This window comes from Phascolarctos cinereus, unplaced genomic scaffold (genome assembly GCF_003287225.1).
Source record: "Phascolarctos cinereus isolate Bilbo 61053 unplaced genomic scaffold, phaCin_HiC Scaffold_3;HRSCAF=262, whole genome shotgun sequence".
Lineage (NCBI taxonomy): Eukaryota > Metazoa > Chordata > Mammalia > Diprotodontia > Phascolarctidae > Phascolarctos > Phascolarctos cinereus.
The window spans coordinates 190,617,651-190,641,952 of NW_027555736.1; the positions used below are offsets into that span (position 1 = coordinate 190,617,651).

General features: G+C 40.7%; 1 protein-coding gene across 6 annotated transcripts in view; it reads left to right on the top strand.

The window, feature by feature from the left end:
• Window positions 1-24,302, top strand: part of SQOR (sulfide quinone oxidoreductase) — a 71,648-nt gene that overhangs the window by 3,817 nt on the left and 43,529 nt on the right. For 2 of the 6 annotated variants that reach the window (XM_078151391.1, XM_021009283.2), the window contains exon 1: window positions 6,391-6,512. The exons of 2 other annotated variants lie outside the window; for them this stretch is intronic. The gene's annotated coding sequence lies outside the window, so the exon portion shown is untranslated. 2 more of the 6 variants (XM_021009285.2, XM_021009287.2) reach the window with 2 other exon arrangements.

The window sequence follows — 24,302 nt, forward strand, 5'->3', positions numbered from 1 at the left end:
ATATTTTTTTTTTAGGCAATGGGTTTAAATGACTTGCTCTGGGTCAGACAACTAGTAAGTGTCATGTTCTGAGACTGGATTTGAACTCACATACATCCTCCCGACTCCAAGGCCAGAGAGCTATCCACTGCACCACCTAGCTGCCCCTAAGAGCTAGGATTTGAACTCATGTTCTCTTACTCCAAATCCAAAGCCCATAGATAGGAGGTGGGGAGGGAGAATCTCAGGACTAGGGCTTCAAAACATTTGAAATCATAATATAATTTGATCACTGTATTTTAAAAAATTACTCTAGTGTTTCCCAGAACTATCAAAACCAACAAATTTAAAATTCAGCTCACCCAAGGACAACATCGATTTCAAAACCAAAGATTAGGAAAAAAATTAATCAAGCTGCCAGAATTAGAGGCTGATTTTGCAATCCCAACTCTGTTGTATTTATTTCAGTTATGCTAGGAATCACTAGTGACAGGTCAGACCAACCCAGAGGGCAACTCTGAGATTTGCTCTGAATGTAGCCTGTAGGGTGATGTATACTTTTTGAACTATTGGACTGTGGAGGATGGGAAGAGAAGAGGAGAAGAGAGGAGCAATGGTTGCTATCCCTGAAAGTCCTTCCTAGTAGCCTGATACTGGAGAATCTGCAGCTATGTGGAGGTAGCTGAAGACCGCTCACAAGATCCTTTATTGGGTAAAGCTCTTAAGCCGATAAGCATTTACAGTTATCCCTTACACGTTGTGACTTTCCCTACAGAGGTTTCAACATACTGTGGGTTGGCATAAGAAATTAAATGGGGATTCTTGGGGAGTTTTACGGAATTTGCCGATGACACAAGCAGGCCAGCAGATGACACAGAAAAGTTCTTTTTCATATAGTAATTTTCACTTAATATTGACCTACATGTAGCCTATGACCAAATCCTTAACCCAAATTTTACAATAAGGTACTATAAATACCCCATTAAAAAAAAAGAAAGAAAAAATTCAGACTTCTCTGGTACGAAGGGAGGGCCAAAAAATTTTACATTTGGTTTTTCCAGATCATGGGGGTGCCATACCCTTAACTCTCGACATGTGGAAGGGACAACTATATTAAGTAATCTATGTGCAGGCCAGGGACTGTATTAAATGTGAGAGATACAAAAAAAAAAGCAAAACATCTCTTACCCTCAAGGAGCTTATATTCAAGTGGTGGAAGATAACATGTGAATAACTATATACAGACAAGATACTAAGAGTAATCTTAAAAAGAAGAGACTGGGGTAGCAGTGGGGAGGATGGAACCAGGAAACCTCCAGAAGGTAGGATTTGAGCTGAATCTTGAAGGAAACCTGGAGGACAGGTGGTGGAGATGAAGAAGAAGAGTTTCAGATATGGGGGACAGCCAATGAAAATGCATGGAGTTGGGAGATACATTGTCATGTGTAAGGGACAGCAGGAAGGTCAGTGTCACTGGATTACAGAGACTGTGGAGGGAGTAATGTGTAAGAAAGGTAGAAAGGTGCCAGGGGAAGGCTTTAAAAGCCAGAGAAAGGGGTAGCTAGGTGGCGCAGTGAATAGAGTTATGGCCTTGGAGTCAGGAGGACCTGAATTCAAATCCAGCCTCAGACACTTAACACTTACTAGCTGTGTGACCCTTGGCACGTCACTTAACCCTGATCGCCTCACCAAAAAGCAAACAAACAAACAAAAAAAGCAAAAGCCATAGAAAGATATACAAAGGGTATAGATTCTGGCCAATGTCTTTAGCCCATCTCACCATCCTTGGATGAAGCCTTTATTCTGCCACTGAAGACAGAGGAAAAGGAGGAAGCATCCCTATTAACACTGAGTTTGAGGATGATTGACAGTCATACACTGTGGTTATACTTTAGATATAACCTTTAAAAGCAAGAGCAGACACAAAAATGAAGAGAACAGAATTGAGAGGAGCCTCACAAATTGGATTCTGTTACCTGGAGGGGGCAGCTAGGTAGATAGAGCAGTAGGCCTAGAGTCAAGAAGATCCAAGTTCAAATTCAGCCTCAGACACTTATAAATTGTGTGACCCTGGGCAAATCACTTAATCCTGTTTGCCTCAATTTCCTCATCTGCAAAATGAGCCTGAGAAGGAAATGACAAACCATTCCAGTATCTTTGCCAAGAAAATCCCAAATGGGATGAGGAAGAGTCAGACACAACTGAAAAATGACTGAACAGCACCATCACCTAGAGGGAAAGCCTGTGGATCTTTGAAGCCTTTCTGTGGAACTATGAAACAGTCCGTAGGTCCTGAGATGGCTGAGGCTGGAGGCAGTGGTAGAGCAGCCAGGAACCAGCTTGGAGTTTCAGAATGAGTCTGTATCAGTGACAGGAGGAGTTCCTGGACCACACTGAGTTCTCTGAGATTCTTGCAAAGGAGAGGACTAGTTCCTGGATGCCAAGTATAAAGGTTATAAGGTTAAGCAGGAGCTAAGGATTATCAAGAAGCAGCCACGAGTTGAAGAAGCAAAGTCAGACTTTGCCCATTCGATAATCCTGTCAGACAAGGAGGTAGACTGTATAGGTCCAAGAAGGTTGAATCTAGTAACCACAGGTGCTTTCTTTTTGCAGGGTAACTCAACCCTACAGTACTGTTACTATTGTTATCACTACTACTACTACTGCTGCTAGCATTTATGTTGTTCTTTAAAGTTTGCAAAATGCTTTAAAATTGTCTCATTCATGATCACAACTCGGGGAGGTCTCCCTGTCTTACAGACAATGAAACTGAAGGAAAGGTTAAATGACTTGTCCAGGGTCATACAGCTAGTATGTATCAGAGGCTGGATTCGAACTTAGGTTTTCCTGACTCCAGGCCCAGCACTTTATCCGTTGTGGTATAGTTCCTCAGGAAAGCTGAGGCCCATTTGGAGAAAGAAAGCAAGGAATGATTTGAATGTTCATGGGCTTGGGTTGTTACTCCTTTCTGTTTTGAGGTTTTTGGCTGGGTTTGATAAATTTTGATACATTGTAAGCCTGAGTGCTTGAATGGGAGCAGAAAGTCTTTTTGTGCTTTTCTGGAGATGTGGAGTATTTTGGAGTGGGGTACTTAGAACTGGGGGAGTCAGAAGAGGTGTTTTTTTTTAAGGATGTAGCATTGGAGCTGAGCCTTCGTTGAAGGGAGTTGCAAGGGGTTCCCACAGGTAAGGAGGGCAAACATCCTAGATTAAGAGGTGGGGATGGGGCAGAGATGGAGAAGGAATATCCCATCTAGAGAAAACCAGATAGTCCGGTTTGGCTTCAGGGAAGCGTATACAGTGTGTGAGGGACAGTGGCGTGTACTTGGTCTGCACAGATGGATTGTAGGCTAATTGCAAAGGGATTTAACTGCCAGAAAGAATTCACTTTATCCTAAAGGCAATAGGGAGTACCTGAAGCTTCTAGAACAGAGGAGCGACTGGCACTCCCAGGGACGTGGCATCATGACACTGCATCCCTGGCCATCCTTTCCACTACTGCTCTTCTAGTTCCTGGAGTCTGACTACCACTTACCACCATTGCCATTTCCAGATTCTCCCTCTCTTTAACTTCTACTCAGCAACTTCTCATTTAGATTCATGCCAGCAAATTTATCCCTCGATTCAGATCCTAGTGGCAATTACATGCCCATTACATTCTCCTTTCTCTGAGTGTTCAGTACTTGGCTAATAGTATTTATTCCTAGCCTTATTATCGCCTTTATACTAAGAGACTTCAACATATCATAAAAGTGTTCTTTCAAACACCCTAACCTTTCAGCTTACTAATCTATTAAACTCCCAGGACTTACTTCTCTGCTGCACCTAGACCATGGACAGGAGATGGTCACAATCTTGACTTTATCATTGCCCTTTAGGGTTCTATTCCAGGATAAAGAACTCTGAAATTCCTCTTATGTCATCATAATCCCCTTTCATTCCGTCTTTCTCTGTGCCTCTCGGCTCCTAAACTGATTCTTTACCCTCACCTTGACTGATGTCTAATTCTCTTTGGCTCAGTACTTTTCGAGGTCTCTAGGAAATCTTCCTTCCTATCCTTTAGTACTTTCTAAATACCAAGGTATTTGCAGCTTATCCCTTTCCAGTCTTAATTCTTTTAGTCAATAAGTCCCCGCTCCTCTAACCTCTTGCCTTCTTCCTTGTTCACCCTAGTGCTAAAGTATTCTTACTATCCTGCCTGTTACCTACTCAGGGGGGAGCAGGAAAGGGAATGAAGAATTTATATAGTACCTACTATGTGCCAAGAACCTTGCTAAGTGCTTTACAAATATTATTTCATGTATCGTTGACAACAACTCTTCAAAGTAAGTGCTGTTATTATCCTCACTTTACAGTTGAAGAAACTGGGGCACATCGGCTTGCCTTGTCAGGTCACGTGACTTCCTCTAGTCACACAGCTAGAGAGTGTTTGAGGCTTGATTTCAATCCAGGTCCAACACCCTATTTCACATGCTTCTGTTTTCAGCTGGAGAAAGTCACTTAACTTTGCTGACTGGGTCGGGGTGCAAATTTTTATTATCTCAATTCAACTGCCCTCACTGCAGCTGGTGGGGTGGAGGGTATGACTTTTACTCCTCTTTAATTGATTTTCTTTTCCATTTACCACAACAGCAATTCTAAACCTTTTCTCTCCTACAGCTTTTTTCATTGTATCTCCCCCCCCATATTTTCATTTGAAGGCCATTCATAGTTAGGTGTCCCTTTTCCTCCCTGCCTGCTTGTCTCACAACCCTTGATATCATCCCCAGTATTATCTTCTTTTATTTAGTCTTTTTTTTGGGGGGGGTTGTCTTTTGGCTAGGCAATGGGGTTAAGTGACTTGCCCAGGGTCACACAGCTAGTAAGTGTCAAGTAGTTGGTCTGAGGTCACATTTGAACTCAGTTCCTCCTGACTTCAGGGCCGGTGCTCTATCCACTGCGCCACCTAGCTGCCCCTATTTAGTCTTGTCTTGTATTCTTTCCCCTAGCAATCCACTCTACTGGTACTTTGATTCTAACCCTGCCACTCTTCTCTAATAGATTGTCCCCACTTATTATTCACTCCCTCCTACTAATTATCTTCAGTCTGTCTCTTGATACCTTCCCAGTTGCCTACAAACAACCCCAATGAGAGCTGATTGGGAGAGAGATGGAAAGAGGGAGAAGGTGTGGAAGAGAGAGGGAGAGAAAGAGAGGGGGAGAGAGAGAGAGAGAGAGAGAGAGAGAAGAGAGAGAGAGAGAGAGAGAGAGAGAGAGAGAGAGAGAGAGAGAGAGAGAGAGAGAGAGAGAAGAGAGAAGAGAAAGAAAGGCCCAGGACAGAACCCTGGGTACAGTCACACATAAGGGTTGGGACATGGATGATAAACCCTCAAAGGAAACAGAAAGACTGCTGACAGATAGTAAGGGAACCGTGACAAAATAATATCATGAAAACTTAGAGAAAGGATCCAGAAAGAAAGGCTGTAATCAGTAATGTCAAATGCTTCAGAGAGGTCAGTGAGGCTGACAGTGGAGATGAAGCCAATGGATTTAGCAATAGAGAGATCATTAGTAACCACGGAGAGAGAAGTTTCAGTGGAATGATGAGGATGGAAGCCAGACTGAAAGCAGAGGCAAAAAGTGGAAACAGCTTTTCTAGGGTTTTGCCTGTAAAGAGATGAAGAGCTGTGCCGTAATAGCTGGGAGGTAGGGGGGGGATAGTGTAGGATCAAGTGAAAGTTTTTGGTTTTAATAGAGGATGTTTGTAGGCAGTAGAGAAAGAATCCGGGGATAAGCAGAGACATAGTTGATTCCTGCCCACAACCTCTCCTCCCCTGCTTATTAAGAACAACCATTATTAAAAAAAAAAAAAAAGCACCCCCCCCAACCTGCCCCAAACAAAAATAACGAAAACCTGTTATTGAATCAGGCACTGTGCTAAGCTCTGGGTATACTAAAAGAGGCACCAGGCGGGCCACGGGAATGGGTAGGACATCAATAGGGTTGTCTGCAAACGAAAAACGGCTAGGACCTCAGAGTGATATCGTTCACTCGCTTTCCACCTCTACTGAGTTTTGGTTTCATGTCCGAGTCTTGTCAACATTACTCAATACCATAGCCTTCTTACTTCTCTTAGCAATTTGAGCCCTACTGCTAGGGAAGGAGAGGGCCAGTGTGTGTTTCCAGGAGGCTGTGGCTTTGGGGGTTACACAGCTGCAGGCTGAGACCTTGGGCTCACCCGGACCCTCAGAGAAAAAGGTATTTGTCTTTCGGGTCATCCCGATGACCCATTTAGCGCCCGGGGGCGTTTGAGTGCCGCGGTCCAGCGTCGGTAAGAACTTCTAGGGTGAGGTGGCGTGGCTCAGAGCTAGGATCTTTCCTCCCAGCCCCCGCCCCCAGGTTCCTGAGGCTGGGCTGGGCTGGGAAGGGCAGGACTGTGTAGGGATTGACGTCGGGTTTTGGCAGACGAACAGGCGGGGCTCGGTGCTCGATGCAGCCCTGGCCCTGACAAGGCGACACCCTGTTGCTCTGCAAACTATCTACCCCTCTCCCCTGGTAAGATGCACCGGGTCGGCGACCGCTAACTCGGAGGGAAATTTGGCAGGGGGATTCTACACTCTCCAGGAAGACGGATCTCATCCCTTCGGGCTGGGCTGTCATCCCAACTCCGCCCCCTTCCCACTAGAGCCAAAGCCCTGGGGATTCGAACTGTGTTTTTATTCCCCCTCTGAGGGGCCACTCAGTTTGCCTGGGCGGGAGCTTGGGACGGAGGAGCAGGTGTTTCATTTAGGTACCGGTTAAACTTGATTTCTTTTCTCCAGAGTGCTTAGCTATTGCTGGTCTCTTATCTTTACCCTTCTTTGGGGAGCTTCTGACCTGGGCAGAGTGCTGAGAACAGGGATTTGGGCTGAAGCATTTATGCTATTCTGTTGCGGTTTGTGTTTACAAGCTTTCTGTGCTGGCTTTAAGTTTTAAACAGGCAGAGAGCAAGGACCGTGTTCCTCAGGCTCAGTAGTGTTAATTACACAAACTGTAAGAAGCGCAACACTTCTCCCTGATAATCTAGAGGTCTGATGCTGTAATATAAGAGTCAAGAGTTCCTGGAGTTCCAACAGGGTAGAGTTGCAGACTCATATAGAACAGTGTGTTGGTAGCAGTTGGGAAAAATAGCAGCATGTGTGTGTGTGTGTGTATGAATGTATGTGGGGGGCGAGTGAGGGTAAGGGTGGGGTCAGCTGCATCTTGGTGTAGTGGAGAGAGCTTTGGATGCCTCAAATACTTCCCAGTCTTGTGACTTTGAGCAAGATACCTAACTTCCCCCAGCCTCCGTTTTCTTCATCAGTAAAATGGGGATGATAATAGTCTACCTCATTAGGTCCTTGCAAAGATAAATGAGATAATATACATAAAACATCTTGCAAATCTGAAAATGCTGTATAAATAAATGTTAGCTGTTATTTTTGAAAGTACAAGGAGCCTGGCTAGGTACTGGAAAGATAGAATTAGCAACTTTTTGGACTCTTTCTGTTTGCTCTCCATATTGGTTGCCTAATTTGAGATTGGCCATCCCTGAATGAGTGGAAGGTGATCTTGGCTGTACTCTGGTAGCAAGAGACAGCTCATGGACTTAGAGTCAGTAGGGAAATGTCTTTGAATTCTACACACTTCCTCCATGATCAAGAGCAAATCATTCAACCTCTTTGCTCCTCCTTCTTTATCTGTAAAATGAACATAATATTTATAGTGGGTTTATGGTGCATTCAGTTGTTTCAGTCATGTCTGACTCTTCATGACTCACTTTGTGTTTTTTTTTTGAGGCAATCAGGGTGAACTGACTTGCCCAAGGTCACACAGCTAGTAAATGTCTGAGGAGAGCTTTGAACTTGGAAAGAAGATGACTCTTTTTGACTCCAGGCCTGGGCACCACTGCAATACCCAGCTGCCACAATGTTTCATAACCTAAAAAAAAAAAATCTAAATCTGTTTACAATGGAGTAAGTATCTTCTGGTAAGAAAATTCCCTCTATCAGTGCAGTTCAACAACTGTTCTGAAGCTTAAAGTCTTTTTAAAAAATTTATTTCCCCTCAATTACATGTTAAAACAATTTTTAAAATAAAGTTTTGAGTTCCAGAGGGTCCAGAATACTAAGAGGTTCACTGCTTTGCTCAGGATCACACAGCCAGTAAGCGGCAGAGGCCTGACAGCCAGAGTTCTCCAGTCCATCTAGCCTCAGAGAGGGCTTATATTTCAGATATAACTAACTGTGCCCACCAACTGAGCAGAAACTTTTAGATCCAGCAGTTGGTCCTATTAAGCAATCTATACCTCTTTCCTTCTTTCTCTCTAAATAATTCTAAATAGAGAAAAGAACCAACTGGAAGCATTTGTGTTTTGAGAGGGAATGGTTGCTTTTAGCTGCTTAAAAACAAAACAAAACAAAACAAAGCTGAAAAGACTAGTGGCTTGGGAGCTGACAGCTTTAATTTTGTGTTGCTTTTTTTGGGAGGGGACAGGGAGGGTCCCTGAGAGGCATAATGTGGTGGAGTGGATCTAAGATCTGCCTTGAAGCCAGGAAGACCTCTATTCAAATCTTGTCTCTGTCATGTATTCACTGTGTGACCCTGGGCAAGTCATTTAACTTTCCAATGTCCTAGGCAACTCTTCTCATAATATAAATGAAGGTGATGACCTGCATTGGCAGAGGAAGTTTCATCATCCAGCGGCACCCTGTGCCATAAAATCACAGGATCAATCCCTTTCTATAGTCCTAACAAATGTTTAAATAGAAGTGGGAGTCCAGAGGGCTGCAGCTGAGCTGGGTCACATGTAGGATGATCTAGAGAGTCTGACAGGGGGAAAAAAACAACGTGTTGATAGAAAACCCACATTCCATGCTAGGACTATTTCCCGCTTCTATCTTGTGTTTTTAAGCTAGTTAATCCTATGAGTTATAACACAGGAAGTGGCTTCTAAGGCATGAGGCCAGGCTCATGACACAGGGTTTTGGTGTCCATGGTGTTTCAGCATCCCCTTCCCTTTTTCAATGAACTCTTCTTTAATCCCAAATCTCTTTCCTCCCCATAAACTCCTTCAGGTAGCAATAGAAGTGGGACTGGGCTGCAGATGGGAATGAAACCAGGGTTCTCTCTGCTATTCTTTATTTTTCTCCTTTTAAGTTCATTGGGCTCTAAAGCTTGCATAATCCAAGGAATGTTGGCAGGGGAAGGAGAGAAAGCATTTGGGAAGAAGAAAAAACAAGAGTTCAGTTAGCACCTCCTGTAGTGGTGAAATTTGCGAAAGTGGCCTAAAGTGGGGGGAAAGGAACTGGAGAAAGAGATCATTGCTCAAGATAAGTGTCTGCAATGTGCAGAGCACCGGCCCTGAAGTCAGGAAGACCTAAGTTTAAATCTGACCTCAGACATTTTCTGGTTGTGTGACCTTGGGCAAGTCACTTAACCCCAATTGCCTCAAAATTTAAAAGAGAAAGTATCCGGAGGTGATTCTCAAATGAGAGGTTCTCACTTATTTCAGACCAATCAACAAGTATTTATTAAATGCTTTCTATGTGCCAAGTAAGGGGCAGCTAGGTGGTGCAGTGTATAGATTGACAGGCCTGGAGTCAGGAAGACTTCTCCGTAAGAAACTTTTGTTCCTGGTTGCTTGTTATTCAGCCATGTCTACCTCTTCGGGACCCCATTTGGGGTTTTCCTGGCAAAGATACTGGAGTGGTTTTCCATTTCCTTCTCCAGCTCATTTTACAGGTGAGGAAACTGAGGCAAACAGGGTAAAGTGACTTGCCCAGGGTCACACAACCAGGAAATGTCTGGGGTCAGATTTGAACTTAGGTCTTCCTGATTCCATCTAGCTGCCAAGGAGCGTTTGGGATAGCTTTAATTGTTAAAAAGGTTTTTACTTATCCTGAGCCTAAATCAAACTCATTCTATCCTTAAGGGCCAAGCAGAAAAAGTCTAATCCATCTTCCACAGGACAGCTGTGTGCTGAGGCCTCTAGAGATAGCTTTCTATGTCCTGTTTTTGGTTTCCAAGCAACTTTAACAGAATAGCTCCTGTTGTCTCCAGGGACAAATACTGAGCTCTAGCCTGGATCTTATTTAAGTTTTATATAATCATTTTCTACCAGGGAGAGTCTTTATGCAAGTAACTTGACTGGCTCCAAGAGCAGCAAGCATTTATGTTTTAAGTGAGTGATGTTTTATCATGGCATTTAGAGAGCAGGGAGAGACCTTGAAGATCATCTGGTCCAGCCCCCTTCATTTATAAGATGTGTAAACTGAGGCTCAGAGGAGGTGAGTGAATTCCCATGAAGCAGGAGAGAAGGGGACTTGAACTCCATCTGCTGACTTACCAGGCAATGAGGTACAATAGTGGAAAGTGTACTGGATTTGGAGTCAGAGAACAGGGGGAGGGTGGAGAGGGTGGCTCTACTACTTGTATGACCTGAGGGAAGTCATTTAGCCTTTCTTGGTCTCAGTTTCTCATCTGCAAGATGAGGGAGATGGATGAAATGACCTCTAAAGTTCCAGTTTAAATCTATAATAATAAATAGCACTTATATAGTACTTTAATAATAAATAGCACATATGTAGTGCTTTAAGGTTTGCAAAGTGCTTTACAAATATTTTATTCTTGCAACTATTATTATCTCCATTTCACAGATGAGAAAACTGAGGCAGAGACAGACGTTAAGTGAATTGCTCAAGGTTGCATAGCTAATCAGAGTCTTAGGCTGAATTTGAATTCAGGTCTTCTAATTCCACATCTGGTGCTCTATCCACTGGGCTGTCTAGCTGCCTATAATCTAGGATCCTGGGCCTTCAGATCTTCTTTTCACTGTTATGCTACTTGCCTAGATTATTGCATCAGCCTCCTAATTATTATCACTACCTCATCCTTCACTATACCAGCCCATCCTACTGTTGTTAAAGTAATATTATTTAAGGAGAGAACTGACCATGTAACTCCCCTACTCAATTAACTTCAGTGTCTACCTTATTACCTCTAGGATAAAAGATAAACTTCCCTATTTAAATATAAAAACCCTACACAGCCTGATTCCAACTCACCTTTCCAGCCTCAGTAGACATTATTCCTTCTCCTATCCTCTAGAGCCATCCAAACCGCCTTGCTTTCTGTTCATCGCCCAGGATACTCCATCTCCCATTTTTCTGCCTATGTGTTGGACATCCTCCATATTGGAATATACTCTATCCTTACTTCCATCTCAAGAGTCTCCCTCTTTTGTTAGGATGCAACTCATAAGTACCATATTCTGCATGAATTTCCTGATCTTCCCAACAACTGGTGCCCTCTTTCCAAAACTACCTTGTAATTTAAGTGCTTTGCATATATTATTTATTTTTATTCATTTTATATTTGTGCTGCATCTGTTTTTATATGTACTTGTTATCTTCCCCATTAGAATTTAAGTTCTTTCCAAATAGGGATTATTTAATCCTTTGTACTTCTATCTCCAGTGCCTGGCACATAGTAAACACTTGATAAATAATTTTTGATTGATTTGATTGACATGGACTCCCCAGACCATCAGGGGACATAATCACTGGGCTTTAAGCCTAAGGTTTACTTTGTCATAAAATCATAGGGCTGGAAGGGACCATTTAGTCTGACCCCCTTATTTAACAGACAAGACAACTGAGCTGCAGAGAAATGAGATTGTTTGTCTATCTTAATGGGTGATGGAAAAGCTGAGACTAGAATTCAGACCCTCTGTCAATCCATCACACCATACTGCTTCTTATTGGGATTGAGAGCAGATATGTTCATGCCAAAGGATTATGCTTTTTACCCAACTAGACTGGGAGAAGATTTGGTTTTCCAGGGGTTTGAGGTGGAAATGTAGAAGCTCCCTGTGTTCCTTCATGGCTAGCACAGTTCTCAGCTCCTTAGACAGAAACAAATCCCCAGGAAACACTGGTGGGTGAGAAAAATGTTTCAATGGTCAAAATTTCTTAGAACATTTTGCTGGGATCTCTCCTTGGTACTTAACTTGCTCTCCCATCTGTCACAGTTATTTTTGTACTTGGTCTTTCTCCACCAGTTTGTATACTCCTTGATGGTAGGAACTATGCCCTCTATTTTTGTTTCACTTGCATCTAAAGACAGTGCTTTGTATATAGTTCTCAAAAGGAAAACTTTTCTCATTATGCTTAAGCCATTAAAGTTTGGACTCCTGAAATCTGTACATGCAGCTAATTGAAGACAGGTTATCTGAAACCATCATTTTTCAAGCTTTGCTCTCAGGACTCTCTTACACTTAAAAATCATTGAGGACTCCAAAGAGCTTTTTCATTTATATGGGTTATAGCTATTAAATTTTACCATATCAGAATTTAAAGTTGATAAAATTTAAAAACATTTATTAGTTCATTTAAAATAATATTAAAGTCACATATGCTAATGTAAATAATACATTTTTATGAAAAAATTATATTTTCTAAAATAAAAATAACTTAGTAAGAAGAGAGTGGTATTAATTTTATATATTTTTCAAATCTTCTTGATGTCTGGCTTAATAGAAGATAACTAGATTCTCATATTTGCTTCTGCATATTTTGGTTGAAGTATATGAAGAAAATCTGTCTTCACACAGACAAGGAAAAGGAATATTTTAAGAGGCAAATAATTTCTTGGTATTATTGTGAAAATAGTTTTGATCTTGAAGACCCATGAAAAGGTAACAGAGCCTCTCAAGTATCCTTGGGCTAAACTTTGGGAACTGTTCTTCCAGACAAATCACGTAAAACTTCATTGCATCCTTGTCTCATTATGCCTCCATTTATTTTTGATCCTAGACATTGAATTCTTGGAAATAATTTGACTTTTCTAACTGTCCAACTCTCTGTCTATACTTTGCTTGTTAATAATAGCACAGTTCAGCCAAGGATCTAAAAGAATTCTTGTCCCCTTAAAGGGGAGATAAACATTAGGATGCCCATTTTATAGGTGGAGGAAAACCAAGGTCCAGACTAGGAAATACTTTGTCACTTCAGTAAAATTAACTTTATACCAGAACTTTTGATTCCAGATTTCTCCCTTTTTTTTCTGTACATTTATCTGTAAAATGAGGGAGCTTGACTAGATAGCTTCTGAGCTTACTTCCAGTTCCAAATTTGTAGTCTTTTCCCTTTATCTGTGTTCCCCAGGCCAGTTATACATATGCTCTGATATTTGTAGGAACTGAAAGGGAATTTATAAGAAAATCCTTACTAGTTGGGCTGAAATGTGGCATCTGAAAGGATGGGACTGAATAATTTCTTCTGTACGTTAAATTGGAAGGGAAAACATCCAAGATGTTTTTTAAACTGAAACAGAATGAAGGCAAATATTTGCAAATTTATGGTAAAGAACACATCTTTATATATTTGAGTGACCCAATTAATTGCCTAATTTTTCCTTTTTTCTTGATTGAGGTTGGGGGAATTTTATTGTCTGAAATTTTGTTTTTTGTCCATTTCTTATTTATTGCATTGATTAACAATATTAGCCATTTTTTGGGCAACACTTGAACTTTAAAAAAACACCAAAAAACAACCCCCCAAATAATGCTTCCTCTCCAGTTAATTTACATAGCTCTTTGAGGTTTACAAAGAAGTTTTCTCCTAAGAAATAGGTTATTATCTCCATTTTATATATGAGAAAAATTGAGGCTCATAGTGCTGAAATAAGTGAATTTGCATTGGGATCATCCAGCTAGTAAGTATGGGAGTTGGGGATGGACTCCTGGTCTTTAGATTCCAAGACCAGAGCTTTTTTTGCACTACATCAAGTTGAAGGAACAGATGCCTATGAAGGAGTGTTTGGGATAGTGAATTTCTCATTGGGAAATGGGAGGCCTGAAAGAGAGCAACGATGGATAGAGTATGGGGCCTGGAGTAAGGAAGACCTGGGTTAAAATCCAGCCTCAGACAAGACACTTCCTAGCTGTGTGACCTTGTTTGCCTCAGTTTCCTTATCTGTAAGATGAGCTGAAAAAGGAAATGACAAACCACTCCAGTATCTTTGCCAAGAAAACCCCAAATGGGGTCATGAGGAGTCGGTCGGGCATAATTGAAATGACTGAACAACAACAAAGAACAAATGATTTATTGTACGTACATACATACATGTATGCACATGTGTACACATATGTACATATACACACATACATATGTGCATATCTATAGTGACTTTACTGTCCTTCGGAAAACCATTGCCCACAAGGGCTCATAATATGGAAGGGAATGAAGGAATCAGAGATCTTCAAATCTGGTTCCCCACCCCCACTCCCAGATCACCATCCAAAACATTCAGGCTTTTTGGTCTTTGGCTGTTGCTTTAATCTTGTTCTCTTACTAGAGCAGTCACCTCCAAGATTAATGTTTAAACAAATGTTCAACGTTTAAAATTCTCTGTGGCAGAAATCTGCCATATTCTCCCACAGGGCTGAGTAAAAGAGAAAACTGTGAGATTGCTCCATTTAAAAAGCTGTGGAGTGATCCAGTGGCTAAACATATAAGACATTGATACCATTAGTCACGAAGAGGCAATGATACCATTAGTCACAAAGGTGGATTGCCAAAAGACAGGGAGTAGCGTGGTGAATTCCTGAATTACAACATATTCTTGATTTCCATGACCCAGCACTTTTCTCATCTCATACCCTGGTGTAGGACCTTTAGTATATATTGAGTAATCAAAATTCTTCCTTCCTGTTCAGTAAAACCATTTATGTGGCCTGGATAATTACCAGGACTCTTCCTTCTCCTTTACTGTAGATCCAGGGCTGGTAGGGACTCCAGGGGACATTTAGTCCAATCTATCGTTTTTGATGGTCAGGGAGTGCTGCCCTGTGAGCCAACTTGGCATCAGGTCCTATTGATTCTTCAAAATGTAGCTCATTTATTTCTTCCTCAACATTTTTACTATCATCATCTTTGTTCAGGCTTCTCTGACCTCACTCACACTTGGACTACTGTGACATTCTCTCTAACTCTATTCTCCCCCAACCTCTCATTCTTCCTGCACACGTATCATGTTAATATTTCTGGAATGTCAATTTCATCCTGTCTCAGCCCTGCTCAGGAATCTCTATTGGTTCCCCAATGCCTCCAGATTAAATGAGATATGTAATGGACTGTGCAAGTCTTAAAGTACTATGTAAATGTTTATTGTTGTTGTTATTACAGAATAGAGTCTAAAATCTTTCGTTTGACATTCAAGGCCCTTCACAATATGGTCATATCATACCTATCCAGTCTTTTTGTCTCACCCCTCCCTAACACATTCTCTTTTTTCCAGTTGGGTCTGTTTTCATGAACAGACACTGCTCTTTCTACCCAGATCCCCTGACTGACACTTAAAATGATAATACTTCAATCCTCCAGTGTATCTATGACCTTGTCTGTCCCCTCTAGATCACAAATTATCCAAGCCTTCCCATCCTGTGCTATTCTTGTCCACGTCCTCCCATTAGTTCATCACAAAGAGTCTGCTCAAAGATTCTGTGTTAGGGGACTTTTTGGTGTTCTCTTGGTATTGCAGGGATCACAATAGGGAACTTGAGTTGTCTAATCGTCATCCCTTGTTTAACAATTTTTTCCCCTTTTTTATTCTAGTAGAGATACCATGGTAAGATTACAGGGGCTGGTGTCCTATACCATACTCTGTTCTGTTCCTAGTCATTTGTGCCAGATTCAGTGCTAAAGAAGCCCAACTTTCAATTAGGGAGATTAGGCTCCCCATTCTTTTATTCACTGGCTTGATGACAAATCTCCATCCTTAGGGTCCTTAGGGCACTGATAATTATAGTAAAAGTTGTGGCTCATACGTGCAGGAAAGTGATGGGAAAGGGAAGTAAAAAGGTTCTCAGGGAACCAACATGAATCAGGTATGGGGGAAGGTAAACAAATGCTAAGTGCAGAAAGAATCACAGTGTGCATTAACAGAATAATTTAAACAAGATTCAGTAACATAACTACTGTTATAGTTTGCTGGGAGGTCAGTACAGTTGTGTCATCAGGACATAAAACAGTTTAAAAGGCTGCTAATTAGTCACTTTATATTTTACCTTGCTTGGGCACTATTTGATCAACTCTTCTGGTAAAATGGACCGAGCCCCTCTCCTATCACTGGTCATTTTTTCTAAGGACATTAGAGTAGCTGTCAGGTATTTCTTTCTTGTCTCTAGCCTGCTCCTGTTAATGCCCAAGCAATAGCCAATAACTCCTTTGGATGCGATTGCTGCCATCATGTTAGTGGAGAACTCATAAGGTTAGTAGGTACCCTGTGAAGAATCACAAAGAGGCAAAGGCCCTCAGGGGCCCCCAGCAAAAACTTGCTTGGTTAAGTTCCCTGGCACCAGCCGCCATATGGGCCGGCTCACCAGGACACCAGGATGGAGAAGTATGCTGCCCTTCTTTACCCCTTTACTGGAGTCACATCTTGTCATCTGGAGAGCCATAGGCAGGACAGTGCCAGCTAGAAATTGCCTGTTCTTTTAACACACGCAGTACCTTACCCTCTGTTGCTGTCACATATGTGTGTGTATGTATATATACATACATATACACATACACATATTTACAAATATGGCTATAAGCGGGCTCCTCCTAAACTTCAATGTGATTGACTGGTGCCAGGCAGGGGCCAAGCACCTGGTCCAAGAATTAGTCCCTATAGGACAGTTCATCCAAGTTATACGATTATTATGAGCCTGATGAACATCAGTAAACATGAACATTTATCATACAAAGAAGAACAGGAAATGAGGACTGCATAGGAAACTCTGAATCTTTATAATGTTCATCTTATTTTTTAGAATATTTCAAGTTTGACATGATAGTTTCCATGCTTCCTTGCCTGTCTATGTCTTCTTCTGAGCTTCCTAATTTTCTACTCTGCATGTTTTAAAAATGATTCATTGGTTCCCTTAATTCTGACTCCATTTTCTTTATTTTCTTCTTCTTCTTTTTTTTGGTATCACTATTACTATACATCTCTACTTCCATAGCTACCCTCATATAAGTTTTCCTTCATAGCAAATAAATATAATTAACCTTTTTTCCCTAACTTTTGCAGCCTTTTCCCCCAACCTCCTCCCCTTAGTGAACTCCATGTTCCAATCAAACTAGACTAAGAATTTTGAGATTTTGTCCTACACGTTTCCTCCTCTCTGCTTGCATAGGTGATGCCCATATTTTGAACAAACTCTTTCTTCCTTTCCACCTGTTTAAATCTTTTCCCAATCTAGTTCCAGTGAAGGTGCTACTTCTTCCAGGAAGCCTTCCCTGATCCCACACCAGTGGAAACTGACCTCTTCTTTCTCAGAATCTCCTAGAACACCTTTTCTTGATCTCTGCTTGGCTTATCTTAACATACTACCTTGTTTCATGCTTATTTATGTCCATATTATATCTTCTTTCCTTCTATGGTAGCATTATAAGCTCCTTGGAGGCAGGGACTGTGTCCAAAGGATCATAGATCTAGAGCAAAAGGGACCTCAGAAGTCTTCCAGACCAACTTTCCTATTTTATAGATAAGGAAACTGGAGCTCAGAAAGGTCAAGTGATTTGTCCAGCATCACACAGCTAGTAAGTGTCAGAAGTATGACTCAAATTCAGGTCCTGTGGTTCTGAGTTCAATCCTATTTCCAGCTTAATTTTTGTATTTTTGTTGTCAGTACAATGCGTGGTATAAAGCAGGCAGTATAATAAATGTTGGGGGAATTGATGAAACTTTGATTTTTCACTAGTTTACAAGAAAACAGCACCCTTTGGACCACACAGAATTTGAAGTCCCTTATTGGTACCATCTTGTCCTTGCTATTGTTAACAGTCGGAGAATTTGGCCTCCTCCTGTATTATGGCTGAACTCTGATGAGCTGGCACATAGGACAAATATCAAAGCTTTGTCAATTTCAACAAAGTTTGATTAGATATGCTAACATCTCCTAATGAGGATATCATCCATTAAGCACACCATTAATATAATGATCAACATGAACATAATCTAATTTCCTGATGGTTATCAGCCAGCTAATTAGCTGGTACTAATTAAGCTTGATAATGACATGTCTCAGCAGACATTGGGTTGAGCTTTCTTTCATAAGCAGTACCAGACATGTGAATCCTTCACTTTGCAAGCATCTCCATCATCTAGTTGAAGCATTCAGTGAATCATAACAGCAGCTGACAATTTCTCTAGGACTTTAACATTTCCAAAGCACTTTATGTTTATCTTCTCATTTCAGGCGCCCAACAATCCAGTGAAGTAGGTTCAACAGTTACAAGTATTACTTATCCATTTTTTTAAAAAGTCAGCAACAAACATGTGTTAAGTGGAAAACCAAAAAAAGAAAACCAAATATATAATTCCTGCCCTTAAGGAGCTCACAGTTTAAAGGAATGACAGCATGCAGACAGCTATTTACAGTATATAGAAGATATATACAGGGCTGGGAAGGGACCTGGAAAGTCCTCCTATAGCTAAGTTTTGAAAGAAACCAGAAAATGTAGCAGGTGGAGTTAAAGAGAGAGAGAGAGCATTCCAGGCATGGGAGACAGCCAATATTAAGAGATGGAGTGTTGTGTTTGAGGGACAGCGTGAAGGCCAATGTTCCTGACTCATAGAGTATGTGCAGGAAAGTCAAATATAAGAAGAACTGGAATGGTAGCAAGGGGCCCAGTAGTGAAGGACTTTAAAAGTCAGAAAGTAGAATTTATATTTGATTCTAGAGGTAATAGGGAGCTACTATAATTTATTAGAGTTTATTTTTTGGGGGATAACTAGTTAGTTGATACAGTGGATAGTGTGGGCCTGGAGTCAGGAAGACCCATGTGAAAATCTGGCCTAGATACTTTTTAGCTGTGTGACTCTGGGCAAGTCACTTAACCTCTGTTTACTTCAGTTTCCTCATCTATAAAATGGGGATACTAAAACTCCTTACTTTCCAGAGTTGTTGCAAGAGATCAAATGAGATGATAATTATAAAGCACTTAACACAGTGCCTGGCACGTAGTAGGTGCTTAATAAATGCCTATTTCCTTCCTTCCTGATCCCAAATCCAACAGTCTTTCTTTTCCACTACATTGTCTCTGCTCAGTGGAGATTATAATCTGTTTCTAGGTAAAGATATGTGTAAAGGGGACAGTAATTTCAAATGACAGAAAAACTGGGAAAAAAGAAAAGTAATTGTTTTGAATCCAAGGTTAGAGAGGAAGTATGGCATTGTGGCTAGAGAACAACCAGCCTTGAGTAAGGGTTCGAGTCCCTCCTGTGATGCACACTGGCTGAGGGACCCTGAGTGTCAACCTTCAGTCCTTCCCCTCCCCCCTCAACCCCCGCCAAGGCTCTGAAAGTATAAATGTGGAGTCATAGACCAGACTTGGTAGAGGGAATCTCCACACTGGAAGTTCTCTTCATAAATGAAATCTTAATTCCAAGACAAACCTGGAAATTCTAAATCAATCAATCAAACAAACAAGCAAAACCCCTAACCAAACAAAAATAAAACCCAAGCCAAAGCAAGGTTAGAAATGTGAAAACTATTCAAGGCAGGCAAAACATTTACCCAAAGCTCCTAAAACTTTAGTTTTCCCTCCTATAGTGGTTTACTCCCAGTGGTTCTCCCTGACAGGAGGACCTGGCTATGATGGAGAAGGCAGGCTGTACTGCTAGAATTTATGGTGCTTCCTTCCATCTCCTTTTTCAGCATTTTAATCTTTGAATACAACATCGTACTATTGTTAATTTTTTGGACATTAATGTAAAAGGAAGCTGGGCATGGTCTGTTGGACTTGGTGTCAGAAAACCTGGGTTCAAATCCAAGCTCCCACACTTAATTGTGTAACCGTGAGTGAGTCAGCTTCCTCATCTACAGTATGGGAATAATGATACCTCTTGTGCCTTCCCCACAAGGTTATTGTGAGGCTTCAATGAGATGATTAAAGCTTCATGTTGCAAACCTTTAAAATGCTCTATAAAAGTCAGCTATTACTCCAATGAAATATTTCTAACTTGCTAGAAAGTTAAAAAAAATTGACAAAAAGAAATGCAGAACCAGAGTTATTTGGATTTTATTTTTTGCTGTCTTGAGTCTTGTATTTTAAGGACCAAAACCCCTCTCTCCAAAGACTGTCCGGCTTGAAAATTGAAGTCACTGGGAACATATAAAGCTCTTTCACATCTGATTCCAGTGTATACACCTAGGCTGGTGACCCATTACACTTCCTAACATAACTCTGTTTCAGTCAGACTAGCCTATTGGCTATTCCCAGCATATAACATCCCATCTTCTGCCGTCCAGCCTTGGCCTGGGAATGCTTTCCCCTCTTCCCTCTGCCTCTTGGAACCTTTTTTCTTGTTGTTCAGTTGTTTTCAGTTATGTCTAACTCTTGTGACCCCATCTGAGGTTTTCTTGGCAAAGATCCTAGAGTGGTTTGCCATCTCCTTCTTCAATGGATTAAGGAAACAGAGGTTAAGCGACTTGCCCAAGATCTTGTTTTTCGGTCATTTCAGTCATGTCATGATCCCATTTGCAGTTTTATTGATAAAGATACTGGAGTGGTTTGTCATTTCCTTCTCTAGCTCATTTTATTGATGAGGAAACTGAAGCAAACAGGGTTGAGTGACTCCTCTAAGGTCGAACAGAGAGTTAGTATATGAGGCTGGTTTTGAGCTCAGGTCTTTTGACTCCAGGCCAGCATTCTATCTACTTTATAGCTCAGCTTAAGGGCCATCTGTTAGAAGATACTTTCGCTGTTATTGTTGTTATAGTGTTGTCCTTCATAATTACTTTGTGTTTATTTTGTAAATATTTAAAAAAATGTGTTCATGCCCCTTCCCCAAGTAGAATGTAACCTTCTTGTGGATTGGGACTTGATTTTTAATTTTTTGTCACCATTTCAGTACCTAGAACAGTACCTGATGCACTGATGCTTAATACATATTTTTTTAGTTGATTCAAATTGAAAATAGAAATTCACTTCTTACAGGCAAGGGGATATTTTGTAGAGACTTTTTATTTCTAAGAAGTAGTAGTGTGAGGTAGTGGCTAGAATGGTAGCCTCAGAGCCAGGAAAAGCTGGATTCAAATAAGGGGTGTCCTTGTCAGTTGGACCAGTTTGGGAGAACCAATTGTGAAGTTTTTAGTGGGAACATTTACAGCTCCATAATGGGCAAGTCATGGGCTTGATTTATTCTCTGGTTTGTTGTCTAAAGTAGATTTAAGGTGGTGTATAATGCAGATTAAACTGAAAAGTAGATGTACAATTTTTCTTGGAAGAGTCATAGTTAAACATTGACCAGCACAGCTCTAGTTCAAGTTCCATTTCTGACACATACTGGTTATAGGACTGACTCTGGGTAAGACATGACTGAAATGACCAAAAAACAAAATCCTGGGCAAGTCACTTAACCTCTGTTTGCCTTAATCCATTGAAGAAGGAAATGGCAAAACACTTCCGGATGATGGGTAATTCTCTTAAGCCTCTAATTTTCAGAGAAAGTGAGAATTACATTGGTAGAGAGCATTTCCTCACCTGAAAGTTCCAACAGAAATGAAATTCCAGGCCCAGACTTTACCCTATTTATTTACAATGAATTGTTTGAAAGTACTTGAACTGAGAGTTGGAAAATCTGAGTTCTAGCCCTGGCCTCTTCATCTGCTACTGGCTGAGTGATCTTGGGCCAGTCACTTTTTTTTTTTTTGTCCAGACAATCGGGATTAAGTGACTTGCCCAGAGTCACACAACTAGTAAGTGTCAAGTGTCTGAGGCCAGATTTGAACTCAGGTCCTTCTGACTCCAGGGCTGGTGCTCTATCCACTGAGCCAACTACTTGTGCCTGGCCAGTCACTTTCTGATACTGTTTTCTTCACATGTAAAACAGGGACCATGCTACTTGCTCAACCTATCTCAAATGTTAGTGAGAATCAATCAAGATAATTCAATCTTTTGAATGTTTTTAAGTGTTATACAAATAAGAGGTACTGTTTTATTTTATTTTTTAAAATTTTTATTAATTTATTTTGATTTATCAACAATCACTTCCATAAGCTTTTGAGTTTAAAATTTTTCTCCCCGTCCCTTCCCACTTCTCTCCCTAAGACGGTGTGCAATCCTATTAGGAGGTACTGTTTTAGAAGAGTTTGTGGGGTATTCAAGGAAGACTAGCACATCTGGTATGAGGGCTTGCTGAACTTTTTTTCAGGGCTGCTCATCTACCTTTGGTGCCTAACTGACACTCAACTCTCACCTGTGATTCTTTTTTTTTTATGATGTGATGTGAAAATATCAGTGATTTTATTTTTATAAATTTATTTATTTTTAGTTTTCAATATTTACTTCCACAAGATTTTGAGTCCCAAATTTTCACCCCATCTCACCCCTCTCCCCACCCGAAGATGGCATGCATTCTGAATATCCCTTCCCCTAGTCTCCTCTCTTCTATCTCTTCCCCCCTTCTCTTATCCCCTTCCCCTTCTATTTTCCTGTAGGGCAGGACAGACTTCTGTACCCCATTTCCTGTATTTCTTATTTCCCAGTAGCATATGAAAACATTTTTTAAAACATATGTTTTTAAAACTTTAGGTTTCAAATCTTCTCCCTTCCTCTGTCCCCACCGACCCTCATTGAAAAGGCAAGCAACTCAATATAGGTTATACATGTACAATTATGCAAAACACTTCCATAGTATACATGTTGTGAAAAACTAACTCTATTTCCCTTAATTCTATCCTGCCCTCCCATTTATTCTATTCTTTCTTTTGACCCTGTCCCTCTCAGAAGTATTTGCTTCTGATTACCCCTTTCCCAATCTGCCCTCCTCTCTATCATCCCCCTGTCTCTTGTCCCTTCTCCCCTATTTTCCATAGGGTAAGACAGATTTCCTTACCCAATTGAATGTGTATGTTATTCCCTCCTTAAGCCAAATCCTATAAGAATAAGATTCACTCATTCCCTCTCACCTTCCCCCATTTCCCTTCCACTATAAGAGCATTTTCTTGTCTGTTTTTTTTTGTGAGATTATTTGCCCCATTCTACCTCTCCCTTCTTCTCCAAATATAATCCTCTCTCATCCCTTAATTTTATTCTCTAGATATGACCCCTTAATCTTCAACTCACCCTGTGCCCTCTATCTATCTGTCTATCTATCTATCTATCTATCTATCTATCTATCTATCTATCACCTATCTATCTGTCTATCTGTCTATCTATCTATCTATCTATCTATCTATCTATCTACCTATACATACATATAATTTTTTTCCTCCAACTACCCTAATACTTAAGGTCCATGAGTTATAAATATCATCTTTCCATGCAGGAATGTAAACAGTTCAACCTTAATAAGTCTCTTATGATTTCTCTTTCCTGTTTACCTCTTCATGTTCCACTTGAGTCTTATATTTGAAAGTCAAATTTTCCATTCACCTCTGGTCTTTTCATCAAGAATGCTTGAAAGTCCTCTATTTCACTGAATGACCATTTTTTCCCCTGAAGGATTATACTCAGTTTTGCTGGGTAGGTGATTCTTGGTTGTAATCCTATCTCCTTTGCCCTCTGGAATATTATATTCCATGCCCTGTGTCCCTTAATGTAGAAGCTGCTAAATCTTGTGTTATCTTGATTGTGTTTCCACAGTATTTGAATTGTTTCTTTCTGGCAGCTTGTAATATTTTCTCCTTCACCTGGGAACTGTGGAATTTGGCTATAACATTCCTAGGAGTTTTCCTTTGGGGATCTCTTTCAGGAGGAGATCTGTGGATTCTTTCAATTTCTTTTTGCCCTCTGGTTCTAAATATCAGGGCAGTTTTCCTTGATAATTTCTTGAAAGATGATGTCTAGGCTCTTTTTTTGATCATGGCTTTCAGATAGTCCAATAATTTTTAAATTCTCTCTCCTGGATCTATTTTCCAGGTCAGTTGTTTTTCCAATGAGATATTTCACATTGTTTTCTATTTTTAATTCTTTTGGATTTGTTTTACAGTGTCTTGATTTCTCATAAAGTCACTAGCTTCCAATTGCTCTATTCTAATTTTTAAGGAAGTATTTTCTTCAGTAATCTTTTGGACTTCCTTTTCCATTTGGCCAATTTTCTTTTTAGGGCATTCTTCTCCTCATTGGCTTTTTGGACCTCTTTTGCCATTTGGGTTAGGCTATTTTTTAAGGTGTTATTTTCTTCAGTATTTTTTTGGGTCTCCTTTAGCAAGCTGTTGACTTGTTTTTCATGATTTTCTTGCATCACTCTCATTTCTCTTCCCAGTTTTTCCTCTACTTCTCTTACTTGCTTCTCAAAATCCCTTTTGAGCTCTTCCAAGGCCTGGGA